We start from the raw sequence: 14602 nt of genomic DNA on the forward strand, positions 1-14602 counted from the left end.
TGCTTCCCGCCAAAGATCGGCTCAAAGAGCCGAGCCCCACCACCCATCAGGAAATAGTCGCACTTCAAAGAAAACACTGCAAAGGTCTCTAATAAACCACTCTAGACCTGCGCCCGTGAGGTGTACCCCATCGGGCCTATAAAAACTCTCCCCCTCGTAATGTAATCGAAGGTGCCATATAACACGCCCGCCCATTAATGACCGGACTGGAGATTCGCCTAATAGCAATCATAAGCTCAATACCTTTGCAAGTACCCAGATCAGTGGCCCCCAAATGTATGACTAACCAGTCAGAGGTCCCAAATCTATCTTCTACTGTCCATAAAGCATCTATGAAGGCCACCCCAGCACATGCCCTTAAACCTGAACCACCGAATCTTGTTAGTACCTAACCATTGTGGGGCCTGAAATGCTAAATAATGCTTATTAGACCAATAGATAAATGAGTGTCCCACAAACTGTACCTGACAGCCAGCATACCTGGAATCACTTGCAAAAAATGACATCATAAACGGCTTTACGATTTATTTCACAGCCTGGCCAAGGGAAGGAAACAATAGTTGGGTGACCCAGTTGAAGGTGAAATACAGAAAACCTCTGTGAGGGCAAAACTGAGAAGCCCTTCAACCTCCAAAGCGGCAGTAGGCATAAGGCCCCTGGGTTTCCCAACAAACTCGCAAGAAGCGCTGCTAACTATGTAACTTATCCCCCGCAAATAATTCTAGTAGACTGACGACTTCCATCGACCTAATTGTTTAAGGCGTCAACGGAAGCACCTGCAGCTGTTGCCCCAATCCCGAAGAATGTGAGCCAAACTGATCTACAGGCAAATATAAAGCAATCAAACAGCTTTGAAAGACCCTTGTAAAGTGAAACCTGGACAATGGTGTCTGATTGCCATGTATGAGCCATTGTGCGCTGCTTGGGGGATGTACCCTATTAAACTCACGGCCAACCCACTGGATCGATGAAAGGGTCTGCGTGAGCTGGGCTAGAGATTGCTCGCCCCTTAGCTGGCTGATCAGTTTTTTAAATTATGTACACGACACAAATACAGGTTAGACTTAAAACTAAGTTCTTAAACAAACAAACCTGACGATGTCGAACTCTTATTAATTTATAAAAACTCGCTAATTTTAAATGCCCTGAAATAAGCTAACGAAAATGCTAAACTAAAGAGCGTTGCCTCGTAAACCCCCGTATGCGATCTCTAATACTGCAACTATCATCTCCCTTAAAATTGACACATCATTAGGTCTTCGCAAATTCACCTAGAATGTGATGTTCCTATCATAACCTCTCGTTACTTTAGCTAATAAAACAATTTGGTTCTGTCTGACATACCAGGACTCTTTGAGAAATAAGAAATGCTGGACCGAGCTGCCGACATAGTCGCTCTGGAACAACTTGGCTCATGCCATTTCCAAGCGATTCTAACATGTAGGCATGGAATGGCGTACCTCCCTCGTTTTTGTAAGCTAAGAAACCCTGCTAATCATTAAAAGCCGTCGACTAAATCCTCAGCGTACATGGAGCCAATTACATCAAAACAAGTCGCTCAAATTCCAGCGCGACAATCAGATATGAACAGGACAGGGTAAGCCATTTACAGAATATATCAAGAAAAAAAGGGGGGGGCAGCACTCGAAACCCATCCCATTGACAACGAGACAAGGACATCTGCTATCCCGTTCTCTACACCTGGAAGGTGACGTGCCCTAAATTCTATGTTCCTGCACAAACACACAAAAAAGGGGTTAAAATGCCTCAACCCACGCAAGGCCGAAGGGGGCTCAGCCCCTTAAATATTGATAGCATGCACTACACCTAAATTATCGCAGTAGAACGCAAACATCCTGTTGTTGAGTTTAGTAGCCCAGATCTCAACTGTAACCTTGATTGTACAAAATTCCAAAAACAGCATGCTAGCAGTTAGATCTTGCCACCTCCATGAATCCGACCAAGGTACCGCGCACATTCGCCCTTCGAGAAAGCCCCGAAACCTACGAAACTAGACGTGTCCATAAACAAACCAAAGTACTTAATTGTCCACCGGAGCTGGTGGCCAAAATCGGAACACCATTGAACTCCCGTAAAATTACCAACCAACTTGTAGATCCTCCCACAAGTCCTGAGATAAGCAAAAAATGGTGATGTTTAGTAATCCCAACTGTGGTGCGCTCCAAACGACAACAACATTTCCTGCCCGTGGTTATTATTCTACAATCAAAATTCAAAAGGCTTAGAAGCAATTGCAATTGCTTTAGCTAACTTCTCTAATAATTCCTCCAATTCCTGACTTTAGTCCAAAGGCAATCGGCAAAGACCTAGCAAAGTATCTATTTCTATCCTCAGCTAGGACAAACACGTAACAGGGCCCTCGTTGCAAAAGTGAGCTGAAACAGTCGAAAAAGGAACAGTAACAGAACAACCCGTTGGAAAGCACTTATTTACAGAATAAGTTTCAGTGACCTTACAACCCATATACTGAAAAAATCCATGGCAAAGTGGCATTAATCAGAAATCGGATTCGATATCCACTTCAGCCAGGGATATTCGCTTGCCAAAACTTTGTACCCTCCCAGTGCCTGCTCGAAGGATTGGTAAACCACTCGGCAATCTGCCGGATCTAACGCGTCGTTGATAGATCCCTTTCCGGGAAGGAAAGATGCGGGATCAATCTAAACTTGCCCGCCTCCCTCTTAGGTACAAACCCCAAAGGCGAGATGCATAACTCCCTCAAAGGGAAAAACGAGAAAGGGCCACATGTGCCCCAATCTAACCACCGTTACCAATTTACTCCTAACGACTTCTGGATGATCATGTATGGACTGAAGATTCCATTTGGATATGACGCATATATTGTGTGTTAAGAGCAAATGAAAATCCAAATTAAAAACCCTCTAACAAAGGCCACTACCTCCAAAAGAGGATAGCGATCGTCCACTTCCGCAGTTCGCTCACATTAATAGGTGAGGGCGCCTTCTGTAATACCCCCCCCTCTCTGCTCGTTGCAGTGTACCCTCGATGCCGATCCTGATAACCCCAATAGGGCTGCATATTATGACCGAATGACCGTTACCACACAGCATACAAATACGCCTGTACCTACGCCCAATCCCCTTGTTGCACTGGAATTGTTAAACGCATAGCACTTACCGCGCCTAGCACTTGAGGTACCGGGATCGGCTGGACAGGGCTACTTCCGAACTATCGTAATCCACAGGTATTTTGAACTGCTGAGTGACCTCTAGTTAAACCTCCACGTCTTTGAATCCAAACTGAGGACCTCATTCAGAGTCGGTCGCAAGCGCCAATGCGCTCGTAACCGACTCGATGGTTAGTCCTGCGCACTCTGTCGCTCCAGAGCTCGTTACCAAAGGGGCGGCTGTCGATACTGATCGACAGCTAGCCCCGTTTGGTAGGCGGGCCGGGGGGGGATGGTTTCCAAATGGAGGCGTTCCTTAATGAATGCCTACCGTTTTGTGGGCGGCCGCACTGACATCATCAGTGATGTCAGTGGGGAGCTTCCTGCTCCATCAGAGCAGAAAGCTCCCTGGGGCTTACGAGTGCCCAGACCCAACCTAGGGGCTGGTCGTAAGCCCCGATGGTCGCGATGGTGATCACCATCGAGACCATCAACCTGGTCGGTCGTTAAGCTGTGGGTGGTAACTTACTAACTTAACTAACGACCAGGAGGCCGCACTTCAAAAATGAAGTGGCCGCCCTCATTCAGAGAGAGCGATCGCTTCTTACGACCGCCTCTGAATGAGGGCCTGAATCTTTGCCTGACCCTCCTGCTCTCTCTTGAACACTGCATGCTTTTTAGCACATTCATGCACTCCCCTGGCCGCGAAATGTAAACTTGCCGCGAATACGTATATGTCAGTTAACCAAACCTGTTATGAATGACAGGCTCCTTCCTCGCTGCCCCAAAAGCTTTCGCCTGGTTTAAAGCCTTTTTAGCATCGGCCGCAGTGGCGAACATGCCTACAATTTTGCCTTTCTTAGTCCGCCTCCCAATTGTGACCTCAATCCACTAAGTATAGTTGTGTTTGCACAATGTACCATATCCACCGCTGCATCTAGGACCCTAGCTAAGGTATGCAATCGGGAAGCCGACTGCCTAAATACCGGCAGCCGGCTTCCCGACTGTCATATCCCGGCAAGGGTGAAATGCCGAGCATCTAGATGTAGACGCCCGGCATTTACCCGACGCCGGGAGACCGGCGCCCGGCATCCCGATCGTAGTGATGCCGGCGCCGCGAGCGGACAGCCGCGGGGGGGAGGGTTAGGTTTAGGGCTCCGCGGGGGGACTTAGGGTTAGGCACCCCCCTGGGAGGGTTAGGCTAGGGGGAGGGAGGGTTAGGGTTAGGCACTTAGGTTTAGGCAGCGGGGAAGGGGGTGGTTAGGTTAGACAATACTTACCTATCCACGATCGGGATTTCCAGCGCTGTCAGGCTTCCGCTGCCGGGATCTCTGCTGATGTCGGGTTGCTGCTGCCGGGAATCGGACCAATTCATTTAATTCAATTTCATACCAATTCCCTAGCTACCAATACAACACTAGATTTTTTGGGCTTGTATACTTACTCTTAATCTTTTGCGCCAAATGCCTCACACCTCACAGGGCCTGTCGGTGGATCTGGAAGAATCACTAATAATCCGCAAAGGAAAGTGGAGAATCGCTGCACAAAGGGAGAACAACATACTCACCAGATCCTGCAGAGGAAAGCCAAGCGATGGCTGACTGCCCGCTAACGCTTGTCCCTCGTTGCGCGGTGCGCCCACCGCGACTTCACTCGCCGTCTGATCAACCCGGACAGCCATAGACACTTCCTGTGGAACCTTGGAAGACTCTGAAATGGCAACCTAAGGACTTGAAATAATAACACGTGAGATGGAAGCATAGGTGTGACCTCCATCAGCTGATCGGGATGGTGAACAGTGGTAGCGGGCCCAGGAGAAGGGGGGGGGGCCGAGGGTGTAGAATGGGAGGGGGGGTTGTGTAACTGCGCTGACCTGGGCTAATTGCGAAATGTGAACAGGCCGGGGGCCATGAAAGATTGCAGGGGGGGTGTTGGTAAAATTAAAATGGGGGGGCGGAAAATGATAGGGGGGGGAGGCTGAAGCTGCAAGGCTACTGGGAAATAAGGGGGCCAACCAGTGTGCAACAATGGGTAATGGCTGGGAACTGCCAGCGTGCACTTATCCTGGCCCGCGCTGCCGACCATTGTCTGTACGGGCGCGATGGAACTAACTGAAGGTGAGGGGGGTGCTGGGTATTGAGGCCCAGGCGGTGCGCTAATCACCCCAGGAGCAATAGAGCCCGCAGGAAAAACAGCAGTGCCTGGCACCCTGATGCTGAATAGTAATGGGGAGATGAAACCCTAGGGAGCTGCCCCCCCCCCCCCCCGCACTTGGCGTGGTGGGGGTGGGTGGGTAAACAGCGGGGGCCATTATGGTATTTGTCTTGGTGCTGGCTGGGAGCTAAAATGGCCGCCGGGGGTAGTGGGTGGGGCCAGACGGTGGTGTGGAGTGCGGGGAGGCCTGGTCCAGAGAGCATTGCATAGCCTGGCGGGGGGTGCCCGGCTGACTTACTGAGCCCCCCGTGAGCCAGGCTGTAAGTGAAGGGGGAACGCGCACCGGAGGGGAGGAAGCCGCGACTGCTGTGGTAAGGGGTAAATAAAGAAGTAAGTAAAGCCACAGCTAACAATAATACAGTGGAGCAGAGAATAGCAAAATCAATTAAAGACTTTGATACTCAGCCCAGTATGGTTCCAAAACTGGAAAAGAGGAAGATGGCTCCTCTTCCAGGCTTTTTATAAGAATAGTAGGGGCCTTGCTGCTTACTGCCATAGGCTATTATTTTTGATGGACACAATCCTGGCTACGCCCCCTCCTCTCCCTTAACCCCTAGTGAACTAGCAATATTCCATCACTAAACAGGGTGCTCGTCTTTCCTCAAACTTATTCAAGTATTCGGATATATTTCTAGCGACTCTCTACTAATCCAAGTAAACGGCCTCTGAAGTATTTGCATTTGGAAATGCAGCACCGTTCTCAGACATGCCGAGACACTCCCATAATATGCCCATGAAACTGAGCTTTTGTGCGATGTTAATATGGGTTTTAAAAAAGGACAATCTGTCAGGAGTACAGAGAGAAATCGTACCTTTTAGCAGGACTTTCCAGAAAGAAAACAAAAATTATAGGTATACTGTATACCTCGCTTTCCTGCCTCACTCACTGAAATATGTTCTTTTGTTAAACTATGCACTTACTTAGCGGAACAAATGCACTTTTCCAGACAATTGGTACAAAAAAAACGTAAACAAGAAAACTCATACAGCCGAGAAACCTCGGATAAGAAATAGAAAAGAAAAAGAATGGAATGTAATCAACAGCATAAGACAGAGATGAAAGACCACTGCAGCCTATGATCTGGTAATCATATCGTTTGAAGCGGCTTCCAAAACATGTTTAAATTCTGTCAGTGAATTTGTTATCACTTCCTCATGCTTTAGAGAGCTCCACAATATTAGTGGCATCACCTGGGAGGCTTGAGGGGGGTCACTAGGAGGGTGGGGGCTGCACTGGGTGGCACCATCCGAGGGAGTGATGACAAGGGTGTGGTATAAAGATGGATAATAAAAAAGGTCGACAGTCGATACCAAATGATCGACATACAATAGGTCGACAGGGACAACGGCCGATGGTGCAAAAGGTCGACGCAGTTAAAGGGTTGACAGGTTCAAATGGCCGACACACAAATGGTCAACACATTTTATTTTGCACCCTAACCCTCCCTCTGGTGCCTAACCCTAACCCTCCCCTTAGTGCCTAAACCTAATCCTAGCCTAACCCTAACCATCCCACTAGTGCCTAACCCTAACCCTCCCCTTAGTGCCTAAACCTAATCCTAGCCTAACCCTAACCATCCCACTAGTGCCTAACCCTAACCCTCCCCTTAGTGCCTAAACCTAATCCTAGCCTAACCCTAACCATCCCACTAGTGCCTAACCCTAACCCTCCCCTTAGTGCCTAAACCTAATCCTAGCCTAACCATTCCCCTAGTGCCTAACCCTAACCATCCCCTCCGCCAGCCTAACCCTAACCCTCCCCCAAGTGCCTAATCCTAACATATGATGTCCAGGGGGAGAAAATAGGGTGATCACGGAATTCTGATGGCTCAACTCAAATGGGGAAAACAGTAATGTGGAAATGGAAACAACTGATCCTATTCGTACGCACCTGCTCAGAGAACACGGCATACTACACTAGAGAGTTTTGGCACTGTCATTCTGAATAGGGCAGTATTAGCCATTAGGCAGTGTAGACGGGTGCCTAGGGCCTAGGGGACCTGGCAGAGGAGTGTGTGCTGATCCCTGATTGGAGGGAATTATTTCCTCTGTAGCTTTGAGGTGTTGGGTTTACAACTGCACATCCTAGATCATCCTAAATACCTAAGGTTAGAGCAGAGGCGTCCCTATGGGGGTGCGGAGGGTGCGGCCCGCACCCAGGTGTCACCTTTCAAGGGGTGACACCAAACAGAGCAGCACTCACACCCGCACCTCATCCAGAGTCACGTATGCACCAAGCACCACGGCCGCAATCATCGCCGGCGCACCCCCGCCGACTCCATGGGCAAACTCGCTGACAAGGTTAAGCCAACACTGGCTGGCCCTGCCCGCTGCCGCTGGTGGTCCTTACTGTATAATACATACCTACTCTGTGGCTAGTGTTGCCAACTCTGAAATGGAAAACAAGCAACCTATAAGTAAAAAACAAGCCTAAACCAATCCTAAAAAGCCCAATAAACAAGCCCAATTTATGGGGGTGTCTCTTTGTCCTCACTCTCTACCTGCCTAACTTCCTTCATTCCCCCTATTCTCTAACCTCAATATATTAGTATATGCACAGCCTTATTATCTGCCTATACTGCTTTTCTCCCTCTACACCAGCCTCCATATTGTTACCTCCTCCCTCTTTTCATACCTCATTCCCTTGCCAGTCTTCAGCTGGGTACACACTTGCCGATGTGTGTGTCCAGTGATGCGACACCCGACCAGGGCCGAAACTAGGATATCTGTCACCCGGTGCAAGGTAGCAATTTTGCGCCCCCTCCCTTCCCATACCTGGATTTTGTCCTTGCTCCTCCATAAGGCAATGCACTAGTCAAACGTCCCTGGTATAGTGACTTACATTATTCCACACACAATAATGCCCATTACACATTATGCCACACACTGTAATGCCTATTACCAAAGTGCCACTTACATATTTGCCCGACACCATTGTATGCCCCACAGTAAGGTTTCTAATTACTTTAAAATTACCTGCTCGTTGTCAGGGATTTTATGCGCGTTGCCAGGGGGTTTCACGGGAGAAGATGCAGCTTTCAGCATCTTCTCCCGGCACTTGCACTGGCCTAACAGACACTAGAGGTCCAGTAAGGACCTCTAGCATCTGTCTCCTCCTTGGCGGTGGCCATTTTTGGATGGCCGTTTTCTGACTCTCCAGCCCCCAAGCCACCGTGAGTCATCCCTTTTTCACCCCCTGCATTCCGGCACCCGGTGCACGTGCACCTCTAGCCCCCCCCTAGTTGCGGCCCTGCACCCGACCACGCAATACATATCGGGCGGTCAATATATACTGCACGATGTGGTGACCAAATGTCCGATATGTCAGGCACCGGCTCAATCCACTATGCCGGCGTCGGCATCTGGGTCATTCCATCGGCCCTACATGCAAGCCGACGGAGCGTTCCCGATGGACAACCCGCGGGAGTGCGCAGGGTCACACATAGTGGTTACACACTGGCCAATATGGACGATATGTAGGTCCAATCAGCAGGATCAGGCGACAAATCGTCTAGTGTGTAACCACCTTTCCTTTCCCCATTTCTCTCACCCCTCTTCCTTACCTCCTTCATTCCTGTCACCCGTGTAATTCCATTATCCCCTCTTTTTAACAGCCTCAGTCATTTTAACTTACCCCCATGTACCTGCCTCATTTCTATCATCTAGTTTACCTCTCCTTCATGCCTACCCCCTCCAACTTCACCCCGTCCACTGGCTACTGCCCTCTAATCCCCAGACACAACCTTCCCCCTCTCCCACACACACACACATTTACTTACCTCCAGGGGTGCCTCGGCAATGCACACAAACAAGCTCAAAAACTAGCAACCTTAAAAAAAAACAAGCAATTTGCAAAAATAACAAGCCCAATTCCGCTTGTTATAAGCGGACTTGGCAACTATGTCTGTGGCTCTGGACGCCAGCCGTGGTGACGTCATTGCACACGCAGCATGCCGGCTCCGCTTGTGGCTCTGGACGCCGGCCACGGTGACATCATCGGGCACGCAGCAGGCCGGCTCCGCTGATTCAGATCCGCTCGCAGCCGCTCACTGGATCTGTGGGCATTTTTTATTTATTTTATTTTTTTTCTCCAGCCACTCGCAAAGCTGTGGGAGACCACCCACAGCTTGTGCGAGCGGCCAGGAGACCATCGTGATAATCGCGACCATCGGCCTTGCAACGAGACCCTGCGGTAGGGTCTCGGCTGCCGCAAGGCCGAGATGACTCCCTGCTCTCATAGAGCAGAAAGTCCACTACTGCCGTCCCGTCTTGTTGCGAGCCCCGTAGCGTCTGAACTTCAGTTGCTCAGCGGGGCTCGCACACGCCGGACCCTGCGCATGCGCAGTGCGCAAACATCGGGTCACCTGTGAGCGGTTCTGAATGAGCTCCTAAGTGTGTACAGCTATACCCATCAGCATTAGAACAAAAGACAGTTAAGTCTGGGACTTGTTGTTCCACTAAGAGACAATTGTGAAGTGGATCATACCTAGTGCACTAATCCTTTTTGAGTTTGTTTTAATATATATTTTTATATATATATATATATACAGTATATATATATATTATATATACACACATATATATATACAGACATAGATGATAGATAGGTATATCAGCATTAATCCAACATGCTGGAGCAACACCCTCTGCAAGGGGGCCCCCAGGAAGTCGCTGTACCAGAGCCCAAGATTTCTCTTGGCAGCCATGCCTGACCGCACCCCCTGCACGCGCTCCTGCCACCACACTCCTGCCTGCACCCACCAGTCCACTCCCCACTACCACCCCCGCCATGTGGATGGCAAGGTGCGGGCGGGCTGACGGCGGAAGTATTTTGGTCCAGTCTGTCGGACCACCCTCCTCTCTTCTTTACTCAGAATGCAGGGCGTGACATCATTACGCCCGCCGGGTGTGCCCAGCATTCTGGGAGGAGCACTACTGTGTGAGTACTGGACTGCTGGACTGGTAAGTGGGGAGAGCGTGGAGCTGCGCACCTTGGTCCTGATTTTTTTTTTTTTTGGTGGAGTGGGTGTCACCATTAGTTACAACACTGGGTGACTCCAACCCTAGTGACGCCTCTGGGGTAGAACAGAGGTGAGTACATTGGCAAAATCCAAACAGACCACCTTCATTGCTCAACAAAAATCCAGGTATAAACTGATCTCCTCATAAACTAATGCTTTGTTACCAAATTGAGGCCCTGATTCAGAGCTGGACGCTCTGAATCAGGGCGTTTTTTTTTTTTTGTGCAGCCTCCTGGCCGCTCGCATAGCTGTGGGTGACCACCCACAGCTATAGTCGGCTCCGTCGTGCGCATGCGCACTGGCCCACCATTGACCAGGTTGCGAGCACACAGCGCTTGTGACCGGGTCTGAATCAGGCCCTATGTTCAATGTTCCAGAATCACATCACCCTGAATCGTATAATTTATCCATGACAAAAGTCAGGATCATCACCCAAATTCCCTGTCATTCTGCTCTCGTTTTAGGAAGTGGTGTCACATTTGATTTTCAGGTCCATACAGGAAATAATAGACAAAGTGGTTCATCAATGGTAGAACTTAGCTTCTTTAGTACACATGGGTGGATGGGGTGTGGTATCAAAAGACGACATTCAGAATCTCGACCAGAATGTTGACAGGCGCTGAATGTCGACAGTCACAATGTCAACATGAACTTTAGGTTTACGCCCAACATTAAAAAACGTCAACATGTTCCATATGTCGACATTTTTACATGCTGACGCCGGAATGTCGACATACAGGGGTTATTTCGCTTATTTTAGCCTAAGCCTAACAATAAGCAAAAACTGCACGTTGCCATTCTGGTGTCGATATGTTAAAAGTTGGCGTTATAATAATGTTGACAATTTAACCATACCGACATTTTTGAATGTCGAAGTACTGGTTGCGAACCTAAAATCCATGCCGACATTCTGACTGTTGACATTCTGACCATATGCGGGTGGAAGCTGCTTTCTGGTTTATACAAGCTAATGTCGTGCACAGGCTATTGTTACATCACTTATTTCCTGGTGTTTGTATTCTTCTTTCTGAGTACATATTAAATAAAAAATATTTAAAAGATTAGACTTATGTTTATCTGCTGTAATTATTGTCATTACTGTAATTAATGTAGAACTTTTGTGTTCTCCAAATCACAGGCTAACACAGGGCCTGATTTAGACCCGGACACTATTTGCGTCTGCTCGCTGGCTAAAAGGGGCCGGCTATTTAAATCATGTGCTCGCACTGCGTGGCGTAAAGCCGCCCACTAAGTAATAGCGAGCAGCCGCACTATGCGCTCGCACCTGTATAAAGATGCCCCTTTGCCACTCGCAACACACGTCATCTCCGGCAGTTGCAGGATTAATCGGGAACATTGAGAGCCATCGGAGCTGCTCGCAGCGCTTGTGGTAGCCGTTTCCCACCACAACACTGCGAGCAGTTCTGGCTAAAATACAACCCAGTCACGTGTGTAATGACGCTACTTTGCTAATTATGCGAACCCATTAAACGCCGTTCTGACGGTCGGGTACGCCTGCGTTGGCACATCCACACCCCCGTTTTCAAGCACCTTCCCCTATTACCACCCACAAACGGCACTATCTATCACTCAAAATAGCGGCCCGACTGCGGGCTACGGGTGAGCACTTTCCCATCGCAATGACTGGTGCGCATTGCGACTCATACGCATGCACAGATTGCGAAAAATCGCTCAATGCGAGCGAGCGCAGCGTAGCGTCCGGGTCTGAATCAGGCCCACAGAAACCCATTTTACCTCTGTATATAGCAAACAGGGTACAACTCTGGACTGACATTCTGCATTTACCAATATATTTGTGTTATATATGCTAGGAGGATATTGTTCTGTTACATCCAGAGTATAAATCTCGGCAATAGCTTCTTAGTTCTGTGATCTCTGTTAAATATATTACACGTGTCACAGGAAATAGAACCGATATCTGACTGATGGATGCTCTTCGTTCCATGTGTCATGTGGGCACTAATGGCTGTTTCACACTAGAATATTTGATTTTCTTTTTGTGCCTGTACGTTCCTGATTCATTAGCGAGTTACATAAAAACCCCTCTTATTATTTCACAATCATTAAAATCACTGTAAGCTCTGACGAGCGGAGCCGCCTGTCTCATGTCTGCACCTCCGTCATCAATCTCGGACGCACTTGTTCTGTGTTTGTGTCATTAAGACTGTCCGGCCTGCAGAGATTTGTGGCACCTTCCAAACAAATGATGAGGGCAGTGATGATCACAAATAACCATCTCAGAAAAGATGGATGAGACGTAAACACTGGGAAGACGTGCACTATTATATGAATAATAGTTCTGCAACTTTTGGCGTAACTGGCAAGACACATGCGCAGTGCGACTCAGACGCATGTACAGACTGAAAGCATTGGCCGCTTGCGTGCGGCATCGACATAGCGTGCACCTCTGAACCAGGCCCATAATCTCAAATTAAATCTCATAATAATATGTTTAATATCAGCTGTCCTCCAAACCCATTTTAATTCGACTGAATTGGACGTACTAAGGACTCATTGTTTGACCAGGCAAGCTTTGCAGTGTGTAGCCAACTTGCCTGCAATCCGGATGTCAGGCGATTTTAACCATCTTTTGCGCACACCACAGGCCATTAATGATATGAGCCATCTGATTCTTTTGTCCTATTTTGTATATTTATATGTGATATGGTTTTTTTCCCTGTATTAAAACTTTACGTTACAGTAATTTATGAAAGTGAGATTTCCCTTTCAATCATATTTGGAGTTTCCCCTTAATAAGGGGTGTCTTCATTTAAGGGCAAATAGGGGCATCATATGGGGGCACCACAGGGGCCTTACTACTGGGGGCATCATATGGGGGCACTAAAGCAGCCTTACTACTGGGGGCATCATATGAGGGCACTACAGCGGCCTTACTACTGGGGGCATCATATGGGGGCACTACAGCGGCCTTACTACCGCTGAGATTGTGTTACCAGCGAATGCCTGGCTCCTTCCCCCCCCCGGCGCCAGCAGCAGCTGGAGGACGGATCTCACTCCTGAGCTCCAGGCTTATGGGTCCCGTAGTGCGAGGAGCGGGCGCCGGGGACAGACGGCAGCAGAGTTTAAGGTAAATATTGTTTTTTTTGTGTATATGTGTGTGTGTTTGCAGGAGGGGGCTTACTACTGGGGGCATTACAGGGGCCTTACTACTGGGGGCATCATGTGGGGGCACTATAGGGGCCTTACTACTGCGGACATCATATGGGGGGCACTACAGCGCCCTTACTATGGGGGTATCATATGGGGGCACTACAGCGCCCTTACTACTGGGGGCATCATATGGGGGCACTACAGCAGCCTTCTACTGGGGGCATCATATGGGGGCACTACAGGGGCCTTACTACTGGGAGCACTACAGGGCCACTATTGGGAGCACAACTGAGGGCACTACAGGGGCCCTTACTACTGGGGGCACGTCAAGGGGGGCATTACTTTTAGTGGCATTATTACCAGAGGACATTGTTACCAGGGGCATTACTACAGGGGGCATTATTACTACAGTGGCATTGCATAAGGGTCCACCATTACAGTGGGCATTTAGTGTTTTAGGGGAACTACTACTGTGGGCATTGTGTAAGACCTAAGTTAGGGGGGGGGCCTTAAAAATGTTGCTATGGGGTCCAAAAAGTTCTAGTTGCGCCCCTGATACTATATATATATATATATATATATATATATATTGTGTGTATGTGTATATATATATATGTGTGTGTGTATATATAGACACTTCTGCCTGCGCCCCCTCTTCGTACTCATTTAGCCCCTCATGTGAAAATTACTTTGCACAGGTGGAGTGGCGGATAGGTTTTGTGAAATATATATATATATGTAAAACACAAAACTTATCCACCACACCACCTGTGCAAAGTAATTTTCACCTGAGGGGCAAAATGAGTGGGGGAGGGGGGGGGGTACTGCTGCATGTGCAGTAACTGACCCTCTATAGTGACTTTACAACTTTGACATTATTTTCCATGGCACCATCCTCCCTGCCATACACTGATATATGTAACATATGACCCTTGTCCAAAATCTTGTCCCCAGTCCTCCCCTATATTGCACGATAAAACAAATGTCTCACTTTGTATACAATCTGAGCTCCTGATATAAATGTGATATTAATACTATTTGTCTGTATGTGACATAGTTCCCTCTGTATTAAACAATTGGCTAATAT

Source organism: Taudactylus pleione, unplaced genomic scaffold (assembly GCF_031769625.1).
Source record: "Taudactylus pleione unplaced genomic scaffold, aTauple2 ptg000662l, whole genome shotgun sequence".
Taxonomy (NCBI): Eukaryota; Metazoa; Chordata; class Amphibia; order Anura; family Myobatrachidae; genus Taudactylus; species Taudactylus pleione.